We start from the raw sequence: 16,937 nt of genomic DNA, 5'->3' as shown, positions 1-16,937 counted from the left end.
GGGGAAAAGGTGAGCCATCAAAGAGATTGAAACAGATTGGTGACCCTTTTTCTCAATAACCTCCTCGGTAAGTCTGTGTGTGTGTGTGCATGTGTGTGTGTATGTGTGTCTTCTTCATGCCTCACAGCCAGGTTTTAAATGAACGATGTAAAGCTAAAGATTTATGGAATGTCCACAATGTTCCCAGCCCTGGCTTCTGCTCTCTGCCTCACTTCTCTTCCCCTGGACAAAAGCTGCTTGCCCTTCTTCTCTCTCTTCAGAAGGCCCCTTTCAATCCCTCCTCAATTGCATTATCCTTCTCTAGGGAATCCACTAGTGAACTAAGGGGGACTCTCAGGACTTCCGGACCACAGTTTGTAAAACACAGAACCCCATAATCCACATCCATCAAGGCCAGTTCTCCACCACTCTGGTTCCTAAGAGGTCAGGTAGGAGCCGGAGTGCAGGGTGACTAGAGAGGAATGGTGAAGAAAAGCCATTGTGGCAGAGGTCTAAGAACTGACCCTCACCAGCAGTGGGGCTTCTCACAGACAAATTGGCAGCCCTAGGCCAGCCAGCCAGACTGTAGGGAAGGCACCAGGAGATGCTGTAACCTGGGCTGGCAGAGGCTCCTCATGCCCATGATTGGATCAGCTGAGGCTGCCCATGGTCATTTTCACTGCAAATCAAGGAAGTGAGAGCAGGAAGACAAATGCACCCCACTGAATACCTTCTAGATCAGACTTTTCCAACTCTTCTTAATGGCAGGAAGAAGAAGCCATGTTGCTTGTGCTTGGGAAACTTTAAAATAACTTAAGGGACTGGCAGCGCATGCAATTAACTTACATGACAAGAACTTTTTATTTTCAATCACTAAAATTTATTGACTCTCCCATACTCCCAGCAGCAGGGAAAGCATGATTTAAAAGCAGTGTTCTTGGAATGGTGGTGACAGGGAAGGGCAAGGTGGTACGTGGGTGGTGGTATCATTGTCCAGCTATGAGACCCAGGAATGGGGTGACCGCATGGCATAAGGAAGGGTGATTTTGTGTCTAAGAGGGCATGACAAAAGAGAGGATAGAAATAGGAGGTTTGGGGAAAAGGAAGAGGTCAGAAGGAATGAGAGAATTAAACTAGATAAAAGACAATGACGACAAGAAAGAAAAGAGAGAAAAATGCAAGAGGAGAATGAGAGGCAGTTGCTGCCAGCCACAGTTACCGCTAAGAAGAGAGAGACCTATTCAGGGAGCCTCTAGTGCTTGGCCATTGTGGGATCCCAAGAGGGACTCATTAGGGTCTGTCACATGGGCACCCTTATCTGCAGACAACAATTCCACCAGACAGTCCCACTACGGTGTGTGCAGCCAGGATAGCTGTCCATTCACTAGCCCAGGCTTCCAGTTCCCCAAGTTGTTTCTGTAGCCAAAGTGACACTTTCAGGGAAGTGCAACCCCCCATTCTCCTTGGCTGATCTGGTGCTAAATTCCAGAGCCTGTAGCTTCCTTGGGATGGGGTCTATTAAAACAGTGCACGTACAACTACTTCCATTTGTAAAGATCTTAGAACCTCTAGACATCAGAGTTCAGAAATTAAATTCAGCATCTATGAATCGAAAGACGTTACGTGTGAGGCTTTAAAACGAGTGCCACAAGGGGGTTCAAGATGAGTGAGACCCAGCCCCTCCCCTTGAGTGACTGATGGCCTCCAGTGGAATAAAAATGGGTGTCTCTCAGCTTTCTGTCTGCAGCACTTTGCCAGGACCTGTTACCAGGACGCTGAACCTCAAGAGGAAGATTCCTTTGCATCTCAGGAGACAGGAGAAAAATGATGGCTAAAGAAGAGGAATGATAACTTGCATTCTAGATATCAGGGGTCACCCACACAAAGAGTAGTAGCTACCATTTATTGAGGATTACTGTGCTTCAGGCTTTGGAAAGCGCCAAGTGCAATCCTTATGTTCTTGCATTTAGCCACCCTCATTGTAAAGAGGTTAAAGGAAGGTGAAGTGATTTGTCTAGTTAGATTCAAATCATGGAATCTTGGAACCAGGAAGCTCTTTAGGAGTCATCTGTTAGTTCCCAAATTTCCCTCTGTGATGAAGCTTCCAGTAATCTGCACTGAAATGAGAAATACAAATTCATGTAGTGGGTTTTCCATATAGCTAGATTTCTTTAAAGAACTCTCCATAGTATTCTAAGGTGAAGTCTCTTCTGTTTTAGTACCAAAATGTGCTTTCTTTTCTAAACTGATGGTGAAAGTCTATGGCGATATTTCAAAAATATTCCTATTTGGCAATAGAAAAAGTTACCCCCCAAACTTTTAGGTAGGTGAGAAAATCGAGGTCCGGCAAGCTCAAGGGACTTAGCCAAGGTCACGAGACAGCCTCTAGTCTCTCTGTGGTCCCTGTTTTGGGAATTGTGAGCTGCTGGGCCTGGCGAACCTTTGAAAAAAACACTGTAACACCCCTGGAGGTGGGATGCCCTCCCTCTGCTAAATCTCTTCCCCCTCTCTGTCTCTGTCAGGCATTATGTGCTCAGCCCTCCCTTGTCACCAGCTGCCATGGCTCTGCATTCGCTCCAGCCCTTAGTTGGCCTCCCCTCCCTTGTGTGCAGGGCACACCTCTCTCTTATTCACCAGAGTGCCTGGCATTCCCCTTTGAGACTGCTAGGAGCTGGCCTCTGCCACAAGAAAGCCATCCCTAAAAGGTAGGCATTAGGCTCCTACTAGGCAGCTGTCTCCGGTCTGACCTGCTCTTTGTGTCCTTTGTGCCACACACTGGCTCAGAAATTCTGTCTTTAACTCGGTTAACTTTGTGCTCACCTGATCCAAATTAAACTTCCTGAGGGAAAAAACCGTTTCTTCCCTTTGTTCCATAACTCTCCACCCCTTCGGGCCTATTATCTATAACAATGCAGTGAATGTACTCTGTTCTGAGTTCCACAAAGGTCAGTTGGATTGCATAATATGACAGACTGAAACATGGGGGTGGGGGAGTGGATGGGAGGGTAGGAGACATGAAGGAGGGAGTGATTCTTGAAGCAAAGTTGGAGATGAGTGAGGAAGGCTCAGCTTCAAAAACCTTCCAAGAGCTCATAGAGGCCCCATTCTTGGGTTCTAGGACATGGCTGCATCCTTTGGGAAGGACCCAGGTTCTAGTACTTCCACACACGGAGGAGGGCATTGAAGCCCCCAGAAAGGCTGATGGGGAGGGCTCCTGCCTAGTCTGGAACCTTCCCAGATTCCTCTCACTGACAGTCTACTGAGCTGAGGAGTGGATTTGTCTAGCTCGCCAGTTCCTAAGCAAAAACAACCATCCTATTCCTTCCCCTCAGCATTGCTACTGTCTGGGGGAACACTGCCAGCTTTATGTTCTTGTGTCCTAACCAAGGAGGGTGGGGCGCAGACTAAAACAGAAGTTACATTTTGCCTTGGGGCAAAAAAAGAAAAAGGAAAAAAAACAACAAAAAACAGAACACTAAAAAGATGAGCTTGGATCACTGCCTGTTCTGAGGCAACTACCCCCCCTTCCACCCCCTGTCAGTTTAAAGGGCTCACAGCCCAACTTGCAGATCAATGAGGGCTGAATAGTTTGAGATGGAGCCCATTCCGGCTTTTGTGCTGTGACCAGTGGCCCTGCCCTTCACTTGTGAGAATTTCTGCTAGAAATGGGCTCTGGTATCATCTGGAATAAATGTGTTCAGAGAGGGAAGGAGGAGCAAAGAGCGCTCACTACAGAAAGACATGATAGTTATATATTAGGTGACAATTTCATTGTGGGAGCAGTTTAAGGGTGACAATTAGGTCGGAAGGCAGGGCTTGAAGCACTGTACTTTACCTGAGATTGAGAAAATGCCAACTGTCTGAATCAAAGAATTATGAAGGACGTGCCCTGTCCCCTCGACCCCTCTTGGCACATAAATCCTACGCCGGATGACTTGTTTATTTCAGGTTTGCTATTCAAGGACAACAGCCCAGATTTACAGAGGTAAAAACCAAATTTTTTACATTCAGTTACCCAGCAGGCAACAAGATGTGATGGGTTTTGGAATTAGGCAGGTTTTGTCTCAAATATGGAGGTTAGGGAATTTGGCCAAGGTCACTGCTGGGATTTGGCTTTGTAAGCTTAGGCGTTGGCTTAGCCTCTTTCAGTCTCAGCTTCCATGTCTGTGAAATGGAGGTAAAGAGTAATATTACAGGTGAAATTAACGCAAAGGATTAAATAAAGATATGAAAGACGTGGTGCTTAGTGTTGTTGTTGTTAGGTGCCGTTGATTTCAACTCATAGCGACCCCATATGACAGAGTAGAACTGCCCCATAGTGTTTTCTAGACTGTGATCTTTAAGGGGACAGACAGCCAGGACTTTCATCTGTGTAGCTGCTGGGTAGGTTCAAACAGCCAACCTTTTGGTTAGCAGCTGTACGCTTAACTGTTGCATTACCAGGGCTCCTTTGGTGTTCAGTAGGTTCCCAAAATTGCTTGTTCTCTACTGCTTCTGCTACCTAACTTTCTATAACCAGACTTCTGAAAAGAGGCAAAACCCGTTGACTCCTTGCCATCGAGTCGATTCCAACTCATAAGGACCCTATAGGACAGAGTGGAACTGCCCCGTAGGGCTTCCAAGGAGTGGCTGGTGGATTTGAATTGCTGACCTTTTGGTTTGCAGCCATAGCTCTTAACCACTGTGCCACCAGGGCTCCAAAAAGAGGCAAGGGAGTAAATAATTCTCTCATTTCAAAAGCTGTATAGACCCCTTATCCATGCGTCTTATTCCCAGGCAGCTGAGTGAATGCTACCATCATTAGAACTCATTTGTCAGGCCACTAATCTCTTTAGAGGTTGTTTGGTGTGATGGAAAGACTAGAGAATCAGAATCCAGAAGACAGGCTTTGCTCCTGACCTGCCATTACTAGTTACCTGGTCTCAGACACATTGCTGACTCTTGGGATATGAAGGAGACTTCAATGTCATTTCATCCAACCACATATCTAAAGTTTGAATCCCACCTCCCTACACTGCACACACACACACACACGCATGCACGAATACACACACATACACACAAACACAACATGCCCCCCTCCCCGTAAAGTGGTTGTCCAGCTTCCATAGGGGCACCTCACTCCCCTCCAATATGCTGCTACATCTTCAGACAATTCTGACTCTGCAAAAGTTTCTCATTCTATTCAAGTGAAATTTGCCTCCCTGATGTTTCTTCCTCCTCATCATATTCTATCTCTTAGGGCCATAAAGGAAAATCGAATCCCTCTCCCACGTGACAGGCTTTCTTATATCTAGAGATGAAGATCACATCTGGGTGAGTTTTCTCTCCACCTATATGACTGTTTCCAGTTCCTTCGCCATCCTAGTTATCCTTCTGTGAACTCACCTAAATACCATGAGCCTCAGTTTCTTTATTTTAAAGATGGGGATAGATCTTCCTGCCTTAAAAGACTGCAGTGAAGACTTAACAATGAAATATACCCTTAGACCCAGTGTGCACTTGATTAATATTTGATGATGAATAAGTAGATGAAATTAGTAATTGGAAGCACTGTGCAAACTGTAACATGCTCTCCAATGCATTGGTAGCAATTTTATTTATTGTGACATCGTTTAGAGATGGCATTTGTGTGCTTTGGGGAGGAAAGGTAGGGCCCTTTGCAAATGGGTAAGGTGATATAGCAGGCCTACATAAATGAATATGTATTTTTAAATAGGTAATATATTTACATGGTTCAAAATTCAAAGGGTCACAAAGGAGGAAACAGGAAAGGGTAATACCCAAACCAAATCAAACCCAGTGCCGTCAAGTCAATTCCGACTAATAGCGACCCTGTAGGACAGAGTAGAACTGCCCCATAGAGTTTCTAAGGAGCGTCTGGTGGATTCAAACTGCCAACCCTTTGGTTAGCAGCCGTAGCACCTAACCACTATACCACCAGGGTTTCCGGAAGGCTAATAAACATGGGAAAATGCTCTTAACATCACCAGTAACCAGACAAATGCAAATTAAACTCATAGTATCATATCATTTTAGACCTCGACTGGAAATTTTTTTTTTTTCTTTTTTAATCTGTTAATATCAAGTGTTGGTGAGACTGTAGAACAACAAAAACCCCTGGTGCTGCTGGTAGGAATGTAAATTGGTACAACCACTTTAGAAACACTTTGGCAAGTGGTCAAGCTGAACACGTGCCTATCCTGTGACCCAGAAGTACCACTGCGGGAGTCAGTGGTGCTACTGAGCTTTGCACATGTGCATCAAAGATGGGCAGGAGAAAGCTCATAGCAGCAAAAATGGAAAGTACCCCAATGTCCATTATCCAGGAAAATGGATAAATCAAGTGGGTCCATTCACTCAGTGGAATGTTAGATAGCAGTGAAAACTCATGAATTAAAGTTGTAAGCACCAACATGGATGAATCTTAGAACCATATGACCGAAACTAGCTGGTCATTGAAAGATATACAGACTTTGATGCCATAACTTTATAAAAAGTTCAAAATCAAGTAAAATCAAATAATATATTACTTAGGGACACATATGTTTGTGGCAAGCAAGGGGGAATTAAAATTGATGATGATGGTTACCTCTGTGGGGTGCTGGAGGGGTTGGTAAGGGATGCAGAATCGAGGAGGGGACACGTCTTGTGTCTTGGTGTTCTATTTCTTGATGTTCTGTTCTATTTCTTGATGTTGTATTTCTTAAAGTGAATGGTGAGTTCACAGGGCAGAATTATTTATTATTATATTTCAATAAACATTTTCATTTCAGATATTCTTTATATGTATCAAATACTTCATTATTTTAAAAAAGTTTTAAAAGTTCAAAAGGTAGAAAACAGTGCTGTTGCTAGGTTCCCTCGAGTTGATTCTGACCCATAGTGACCCTGTGTACAACCGAATGAAACACTGCCCGAAACACGCCATCCTCACAGTCATTGTTACGCTTGAGCCCATTGTTGCAACCACTGTGTCAATCCATCTCACAAAGGGTCTTCCTCATTTCTGCTGACTGTTTACTTCACCCAGCATGATGTCCTTCTCCAACCACTGATCCCTCCTGATAACATGTCCAAATTCTGTAAGATGAAATCTTGCCATCCTTGCTTCTAAGGAGCACTCTGGCTGTACTTCTTCTAAGACAGATTTGTTCGTTTTTCTGGCAGTCCATGGTATATTTAATATTCTTCTTCAACACCATAATTCAAAGGCATCAGTTCTTCCTGGGTCTTCCTTATTCATTGTCCAGCTTTCACATGCATGTGAGGCGATTGAAAACACCATGACTTGGGTCAGGTGCACCTTAGTCTTCAAAGTGACATCTTTGCTTTTTAACACTTTAAAGAGGTCTTTTGCAGCAGACTTGCCCAATGCAATGTGTCATTTGATTTCTTGACTGCTGTTTCCATGATTGTTGATTGTGGATCCAAGTAAAATGAAATCCTTGACAACTTCAAGCTTTTCTCTGTTTATCATGATGGTGTTTATTAGTCGAGTTGTGAGGATTTTTGCTTTCTTTATGTTGAGGTGTAATCCCTACTGAAGGCTGTAGTCTTTGATCTTCATCAGTAAGTGCTTCAAGTCCTCTTTACTTTCAGCAAGCAAAGTTGTGTCATCTGCATATCACAGGTTGTTAATGAGTCTTCCTCCAATCCTGATGCTGCATTCTTCTTCATATAGTCCAAATTCTCGGATTATTTGCTCAGCATACAGATTGAAAACAGTATATAATAAAAATCTTCCATTCCTTTCTCCAAAGACAACTGATATTTTCAGGTTTTTTGTTCAATCATTCAGAGATAATATATACTTACAAAGATATTTTATACATACTCCATTCAGAGATAAGTTTTATACTTGACAGCAAAAGGCATACATGTATACATATATTTGCATGTATATATATATATATTTTTTCTATATATATATCTTATATATGTATATGTGTGTATAGGGAGCCCTGGTGGTGCAGTGGTTAAAGGGCTCGACTGCTGGCCAAATATGGGTGGTTCGAACCCACTAGTGTCTCCACAGGAGAAAGGTGTGGCAGTCTGCTTCCATAAAGATTTACAGCCTTGGAAACCTTATGAGGCAGTTCTGCTCTGTCCTGTGCGGTCACTATTAGTTGAAATCAACTCCACAGCAGTGGGTTTGTTTTTTTAGGTTTATATGTGTGTATGTGTATATATGTCTAAATGTGTATGTGTACATATATGTATTAAGTACATTTATCTGTCCTCTGTCTATCCTATCTCCCTTTGTTTTTAGACAATAAAGGGTAGAAGGTTCTCAAAATTACTGTAGACCCCTCTTAAATGCTATCATTAGGTAGTGAAAGTCTGAAGAAGAAAAAAGGACTTGTCCACTTGTTGTCTAGTTTGGATAAAAAAATCAAAGATGGAATTGTTGCTCTTGGATAAGAGTCTGCCTGGATAGCAGGAATTGAATTATGCAGCTGAAGCTGATGAGATATGGAATGCGGACCTGTTTAAAGCACTGGGAAGGGTCCAGTTACCTCCTGATTGAATCAACCAGAGCCGAGGCAGGCACTTCCTTCATTCTTGATAATGAGACCCCTGAGTTATAAGTGTCTCAGATACACAACACAGAAGTGTAGAAAGAAGGAGAGGGCACGATCGTGACCAAATAAAAGCAGGAGGCGAATACATCAAGACACAATGAAGTATTAACATCAAATACATGTCAAGCACATGACTGGAATTATGACCAACTGGCGAGCAGGAGAGGCTGGGCAGTGTTCTTGCAGAGAAGCCAGGAGAGGAGGCAGGAGCTTTGGCCTCACAGCTGGAGTGGAGGCCTAGGAGAAGTGCCCACTGAGGTGGAAAGTGGGTGAGAAACACCCAGGGAAGTACTAGGTTCAGACAGGGCCAAGCCACAGAGGCTGCCAGTAGCTTAGTTGATCTGGGAAGACTTCCCAGAGGAGACAGGCTTTCAGGAGCAGCTTGAATGAAGGAAAGAAACAGGTTGGTGAACAGATTGAGGGCGGGAGTTTCAGGCATACTGCCTATCCACATTGGCCAAGCTCCAAAGGAACACTTGGTTATCATCTTTCTGTTGTGTCTTTCACTCTTTTGTATTTCCTTAAAGATCCCAGAATCTGGCATGAGTGTTTGGTTATATGATAAGTTGGCAAGGAGTGGGTGTACACGAAAATGCAAATGAGGCCATTGAGTTCTTGGTGCCTGACATGAGGCAAAGACACTCAGCGCCAGAAGAATCAGCCCGGGCAGATGCAGAAGCAGTATGGTGTGGTGCACAGTATGGTGTGGTGCCCTGTATGGAAATCAGGAGCGCTGGGCTATAGCCTCGCTTCAGATACTAACTTGTTCTGGGACCCCCAGGAGTTTACAGATTCACATGCTGTAGCTTTTCTCAAGGACAAGATGTGTGTGTTGGACTACATAACCTGTGAAACTCTCCCCAGTCTAAGCCGCTTAGTGTTGGACAATCAAAAGAAGCCGAGGCTCTCAGTTCAATGGGTCTCAATGAACATCTCAACAGCCTCAGGCTTTATAATATAAACACCATACACAGTCGTGCCTGCAAGTACTTTACCCACATATAATTTCATCTACACTTCACAATAACCCATGAGGTAGGTTATTGTTGTGGCTGTTTTTGTTAGGTGCCATCAATTTGGTTCCAACTCATAGTGACCCTATGTACAACAGAACAAAACACTTCCTGGTCCTGCACCATCCTCACATCATTGCTATGTTTGAGCCCATTGTTGCAGCCACTGTGTCAGTCCATCTCGTTGAGGGTCTTCCTCTTCTTTGCTGACCCTGTACTTTACCAAGCACGATGTCCTTCTCCAGGGACTGGTCCCTCCTGATAACAAGTCCAAAGTACTTGAGATGATGTCTTGCCATCCTAGGTTCCAAGGAGCATTCTGGCTTTACTTCTTCCAAGAGAGATGTCATGGATTGAATTATGTCCCCCCAAAAATGTGTGTATCAATTTGGCTGGGCCATGATTCCTGGTATTGTGTGATTTTCCTATATGTTGTAAATCTTGCCTCTATGATGTTAATGAGGGAGGATGGGCAGCAGTTGTGTTAGCGAGGCAGGACTCAACCTACAAGATTGGATTGTATCTTGAGGCAATCTCTTGAAATATAAAAGACGTGTGCAAAGAGACAGGGGGACCTTATACCACCAAGAAAGCAGTGCCAGGAGCACAGCGCGTTCTTTGGACCCAGGGTTCCTGTGCAAAGAAACTCCTAGTCTGGGAGAAGATTGTTGAGAAGGCTGACAGAGAGAGAAAGCCTTCCCTGGGAGCTGACACCTTGAATTTGTACTTTTAGGGTACCCTACTGTGAAGAAACAAACTTCTCTTTGTTAAAGCCATCTACTTGTGGTATTTCTGTTATGGCAGCACTAGACGACTAACACAACAGACTTGTTTGTTCTTCTGGCAGTCTACAGTATATTCAATATGAGGTAGAGCAGGCATATCATTAGCTTCATTTTACAAATTAACTTGTTTAAGATCCAAGTGCTGGATATTGATTAGCTGAGCTAGACCCCCAAGGTTCTTCACTCCTTCCACCTGTATGTCAAGTGATGTTTAGAGCATGCACAGCGTTGGCTCCGGGGCAAGGGCCCAAGGGCCCAATGCCAGGTCTACTCTCCCAGCCTCAACTCAAGGTCATGCTGTGCCACTTTCACCTGAGTACTGCCCAGTGACAGTGCTTCTGCCCACCTGGCAGAACCCTGTTGCACTTGGGCTTGGTCAGGGCACACCCTTCACTTCCACAAAGGTGTGCTCCACTGTCCCTCAGACAGGAGTGGATTCTCTGGGTCCCTGAACTAGTGGCAGTGCCTGCCTGGCAGCTTTTGGGCTCTAGCCTGAAGGGAGTGTCTTTGCTTTTCTCTCAGCCTGGCTTCCTGTCTAGACATCGCGAATGGCCCACTGGATTTAGCAAGCTGAGTTTGCCTGCCAGCTCTGTCAACCCACACAGTTCAGTGCCCCGTGGCTGCCTCCCCCTCACCAGGGCTGAGTCCTAGGTGGAGGGGCTGATTACTGAGGACTGAGGCTAGGAAATTATATAATGAAGGGAGCCAGAAGAGGGTAAAGATGACATCACCCTAAGAGGCAGCCCAACATCCCAGAATCCTGTCCTTTTCAGAACTCACACACACACACTCACCCTCTCTCTGCCACATCTGCAAGGATGGGTTGTCAAGGCAACTTCTCCCAGACCCCAGTAACCACAGTCCCATTGGTCCCCACGGACCCCACTGAAGTTTGCTATGGAGGAAGAAGGCTGTCCCTCAGATCAGCTCTGGAGAGATGAGAACAGAGACTTGTCCTCATGAACATCCTATCCCAAGTCAAGACTCGGTCCCTCTTGGATCCATCTTTGCTGGAGGCTGAGCCTCCTCACAAGAGATGAAGCTGAGAGAAACATCAGGTCCTGCACTGCTGGAGCTAGGATGCCAGGACTTGCTCTCTGAATAGCCACATCCTCCCCGGCAGCACAACTGTACCCACCTGCCCTGTCTCCTCAGTTGCCCTGGACACACAGTCTTCAGAATTAACATTTCTTTACAGGTTTCTCTGTTTGTGAGATCTTGACTAAAAGATTTGCTTGTTGTTGCTATTGTTGGTTGCTGTCGAGCCAATTCTCTGATGTAAACTGCAACCTCATGTGTGCAGAATAGAGCTGCTCCATAGGGTTTTCAAGGCTGTGACCTTTTGGAGAAAGATCACCAGGCTTATCTTCTGAGGTTCCTTGGGGTGGGTTCAATCCTCCAACCTTTTGGCTAGTAGTCGAGTGCTTAACCATGTACACCATGCAGGAAACATCTATGGACACAGAGTCTTCATAATGGAGGGAAGTGGAGGTGCCTCCCTTCTTACCTGCCCAGGCGAAAGGAGTGGTTTTAGCCTTATGGGCCCTACTTTGGTTCTAAGTGACTTGAAATCAAATTGGTAATCATGGGATGGAAAGGGATTAGCACTGGACTGGGGGTTGATTATTAATGCTATAATGACTGTTGTTGGCAGAGTGCCTTTACAGTTTTAAAGTACAATTTTTATTTTAGAACAGTTTTAGATTTTACAGAAAAATTATAAAAATAATACAGTGAGTTCCTGTTAGGGAACTCAAAATTTGTGTTGGGTTCCCAACTCCTATATCTGCAGATGTAATCTAACCTAATGTAATGTAATCCTTTCCATAATGTAATGAATTGTAATCAGTCAGTGGAGGTCATACAAGTTTAGGGTGGGTCCTAAACCTGATCACTTTTGGGTTACAAAAACAGCAGATTAGACACAGAGGCCAGCACACACTGGGGAAGACAGAAGCCATGCGAGGATTACCAAAGAACCAAGGGAACTTGGGGCTACCAATAAGGGAAGAATCAATGTCACTGTGACCCTGATTTGGACTTGTATCCAGAACTGTGAGAAAATTAATTCCTACTCTTTAAAGCTTGTGGTATTTGTGTTATACCCCCACCCCCAGTGTTATACCAGTACTAGGTAATTATGACAGTTCCCTTATACCCAGCACCTATTTTCCCTAGTATTAACATTTTATATAGGTAGTGTTGTTAGATGTCATCCAGTCAGTCCCAACTCATAGGGACCCTGTGCAAACAGAATGAAACCTTGCCTGGTCTTGTGCCATCCTCACAACTGTTGCTATATTTGAGCCCATTGTTGCAGCCAGTGTGTCATTCCTTCTTGTTGTGGGCCTTCCTCTTTTTTGCTGACCCTCTATTTTACCAAGCATGATGTCCTTCTCCAGAAACTGGTCCCTCCTGATAACATGTCCAAAATATGTGAGATGAAGTCTCTCAATCCTTGCTTCCAAGGAGCACTCTGACTATATTTCTTCCAAGACAGATTTGTTTGTTCTTCTGACAGTCCATGGTATATTCAATATTCTTCCAAAACACCATAAATTCAAAGGGATCAATTCTTCTTTGGTCTTCCTTATTCATTGTGCAGGTCTCACATGCTTATGAAAATACCATGGCTTGGATCAGGTGACCTTAGTCCTCAAAGTGACACTTTAAAGAGGTCTTTTGCAGCAGATTTGCCAATTGCAATATGTTTAATTTCTTGACTGCTGCTTCCATGGTCATTGATTGTAGATCCAAGTAAAATGAAATCCTTGACAACTTACTTATTAGTCCAGGTGTGAGGATTTTTGTTTTCTTTATGTTGAGGTGCAACCCGTACTGGAGCCTGTAGTCTGTGATCTTCATCAGTAAGTGCTTCAAGCCCTCTTTTCTTTCAGCAAGCACTGTTGTGTCATCTGCATATTGGTGGTTGTCAATGAGTCTTCCTCCAACCCTGATGCTGTGTTCTTCTTCATAAAGTCCAACTTCCCAGGTTATTTGCTCAGCATACAGATTGAATAAGTATGGTGAAAGGATACAACCCTGACACATACCTTTCCTGATTTTAAACCATGCGGTATCCCCTTGTTCTGTTAGAACGACTGCCTCTTGGTCTATGTACAGGTTTCTCATGAGCACGACCAAATGTTCTGGAATTCCCATTCTTTGCAATGTTATCCATGATTTGTTATGATCCACACAGTCGAAAGCCTTTTCGTAGTCAATGAAACACAGGAAAACATCTTTCTGGTATTCTCTGCTTTCAGCCAAGGCCCTTCTGACATCAACAATGGTATCCCTCATTCTCCGTCCTCTTCTGAATCCCGGTTGAATTTCTGGGATCTATCGAGGTACTGCTGCAAATTTTTGAATTATCTTCAGCAAAATTTTACTTGTATGTGATATTGATATTATTCTATAATTTCCATATTCTGTTGGATCACCTTTGTTTGGAATGGGCACTAATATGGATCTCTTCTAGTTGGTTGGCTGAGTCTTCCAAATTTCTTGGTATAGTTGAGTTAGCGCTTCCAGTGTTGCATCTGTTTGTTGAAACATCTCAGTTGGTTTTTCTTCAATTCCTGGAGCCTTGTTTTTCACCAATGCCCTCAGTGCAGCTTGGACTTCTTCTTTCAGTACCATCGGTTCTTGATCATATGCTGCCTTCTGGAATTGTTGAACATCGACCAGTTCTTTTTGGTACAGTGACTCTATACATTCCTTCCATCTCCTTTTGTCATTCAGTGATTGTCCATAGAATCCTTCAATATTGCAAGTCAAGGGTTGAATTTTTTCTTTAGTCCTTTCAGCTTGAGAAATGCCAAGCATGTTCTTCCTTTTTTGGTTTTCTAATTCCAGATCTTTGTACATTTCATTATAATACTTTGTCTTCTCGAGCTACCCTTTGAAATCTATTCAGTTCTTTTACTTCGTCATTTCTTCTGTTTGGTTTATCTCCTCTATGTTCAAGAGTAAGTTTCAGAGTCTCCTGTGACATCCATTTTGGCTTTTTCTTTCTTTTCTGTTTTTTTACGACCTATTTGCTTTCTTCAAGTGTGATGTCCTTGATGTCATCCCTCAATTTGTCTGGTCTTCATTCATTACTGTTCATAGCATCAAATCTATTCTTGAGATGGTCTCTAAATTCGGGTGGGATATATTCAAGGTCATATTTTGGCTTTCATGAACTTGTTTTCATTTTCTTCAGCTTCAGCTTGAACTTGCATATGAGCAATCAATGGTCTGTTCCATGGTTGGCCCCTAGCCTTATTTTGACTGGTGATATTGAGCTTTTCCATCATCTCTTTCCACAGATGTAGTCAATTTGATTCCTGTGTATTCCATCCAGTGAGGTCTATGTGTATAGTCACTGTTTATGTTGTTGAAAAAAGGTATTTGCAATGATGAAGTCATTGGTCTTGCAAAATTCTATCATGTGATCTCTGGCATTGTTTCTATCACCAAGAACATATTTTCCAATTACTGATCCTTCTTTGTTTCCAACTTTTGCATTCCAATCACCAGTGATTATCAATGTATCTTGATTGCATGTTTGATCAATTTCAGATTGCAGAAGTTGGTAAAAATATTCAGTTTTTTTCATCTTTGGCCTTAGTGGTTGGTGTGTAAATTTGAATAATAGTCTTTTTAACTGGTCTTCCTTGTAGGTGTATGAATGTTATCCTGTCACTGACAGCTCTCTATACTTCAGGACAGATCTACCACTTGTACGTCAGTTTGTCATATTGTGGTGACTTGCATATTATTGTGATGCTGGAAGATATGCCACCAGTATTTCAAATACCAGCAGGGTCACCCATGGTGGACAGGGTCTAGTGAGTTTTCTAGAATAAGACTAGGAAGAAGGTCCTGGCAATCTACTTCTGAAAAAATTGACCAGTGAAAAACTTTATGGATAGCAGCAAAACATTATCTGATATAATGCTGGAAGCTGAGCCCCTCAGGTTGGAACACACTCAAAATATGACTGGAGAAGAGCTGCCTCCTCAAAGTAGAGTTGACCTTGATGAAGTGGATGAAGCCAAGCCTTCGGGACTTTCATTGCTGAGGTGGCATGACTTAAAATGAGAAGAAACAACTGAAAGCAGCCATTAATAATCAGAATGTGGAATGTAAGAAGTAGGAATGAAGGAAAATTGGAAGTTGTAAAAAATGAAATGAAATGCTTGAAGATTGATATCCTAGGCATTCCTGAGCTGAAACGGACTGGCATTGGCCATTTTGAATTGAACAATCGTATAGTCTACTCTGCTGGGAATGACCAATCGAAGAGGAATGGCATCACATTCACTGCCAAAAAGAACATTTCAAGATCTATCCTGAAGTACAACGCTGTCAGTGACAGGATAATATTCATATGCCTACAAGGAAAACTGTCTTACATTATATGGCACATGTGTTATAATTAATGAACTACTATTGAATAAATGGCCAATTATGAATCATTATCATTAACTCAAGTTTATACCTTGTTCAGATTTCCTTAGTTTTTGTCTGATGTTCTCCTTTTGTTCCAGCATTTCATTCAGAGTACCACATTAAATACAATCGCCATGTCTCTTTAGGCTCCCTTTGTCTGTGACAGTTTCTCAGACTTTCCTTGTTTTTGATGACTGAGTTTTGAGGAGTACTGGTCATGTATTTTGAAGAATGTTCTTCAGTAAGGATTTATCTGATTTTTTTTCATGATTAGACTAGAGTTATGATTTTTGGAAGGAAGATCACAGAGGTGACGTGCCATTTTCATCACATCATATTAAGGGAACATGCTATCAATATGACCTTCCAGTGGTGATATTACTTGGATGAGATCATGTTTGTCAGGTTTCTCCACTCTAAGTTACTTCTGAACACAAATTTTAATGTACGATTTCTTTCAATCTCATCTAATCACCTTTGGAGGTTTTCACAGTCATTTAATATCTCTGGCTGCTGGCTATAAAAGGAAGATGTTGAACAAGGCCTCTGAGGTCCTAGTTCTAAGATTCTAAATTGCACTCCATTACTACCTTCTGGGAAACCCTGGTGGCGTAGTGGTTAAGTGCTACGGCTACTAACCAAAGGGTCGGCAGCTTGAATCTGCCAGGCTCTCCTTGGAAACTCTATGGGGCAGTTCTATTCTGTCCTATAGGGTCACCATGAGTCGGAATTGACTCGACAGCACTGGATTTGGTTTTTTTTTTTGGTACTACCCTCTGACCTACAGACTAAAGTTGGCAGCCACAGGACTGCTCTGGTGACATATCAACCTTCCCTAGAAATGCCACCTTCATGTAGCTAGGAGTAGGCTGGATGTGGGCTCCCATTCTTCCAGGGGTATGGCAGCATTCTAGAAGCTTCACCAGTCAGCAGGCAAGCATGTAGGTGCTGAATGAACGAACAAGATAACAATTTTAGTGAGAACTTACTACAGGTCCTATCCTCTGCTCGGCATTATAGGGGACAAAGAGGTATGAAACATAATAAAAAGTTTAGTGTGGAAAACGAGGTGTAAGCTGGTGAACAGTGAAGTAACAACACATTCAGCCTGTCCTTTCAGGCCCACCTTGATCACC

The sequence above is a fragment of the Elephas maximus genome, chromosome 22 (genome assembly GCF_024166365.1).
Source record: "Elephas maximus indicus isolate mEleMax1 chromosome 22, mEleMax1 primary haplotype, whole genome shotgun sequence".
Classification (NCBI taxonomy): Eukaryota; Metazoa; Chordata; class Mammalia; order Proboscidea; family Elephantidae; genus Elephas; species Elephas maximus.
This window is presented reverse-complemented; position numbering follows the sequence as displayed.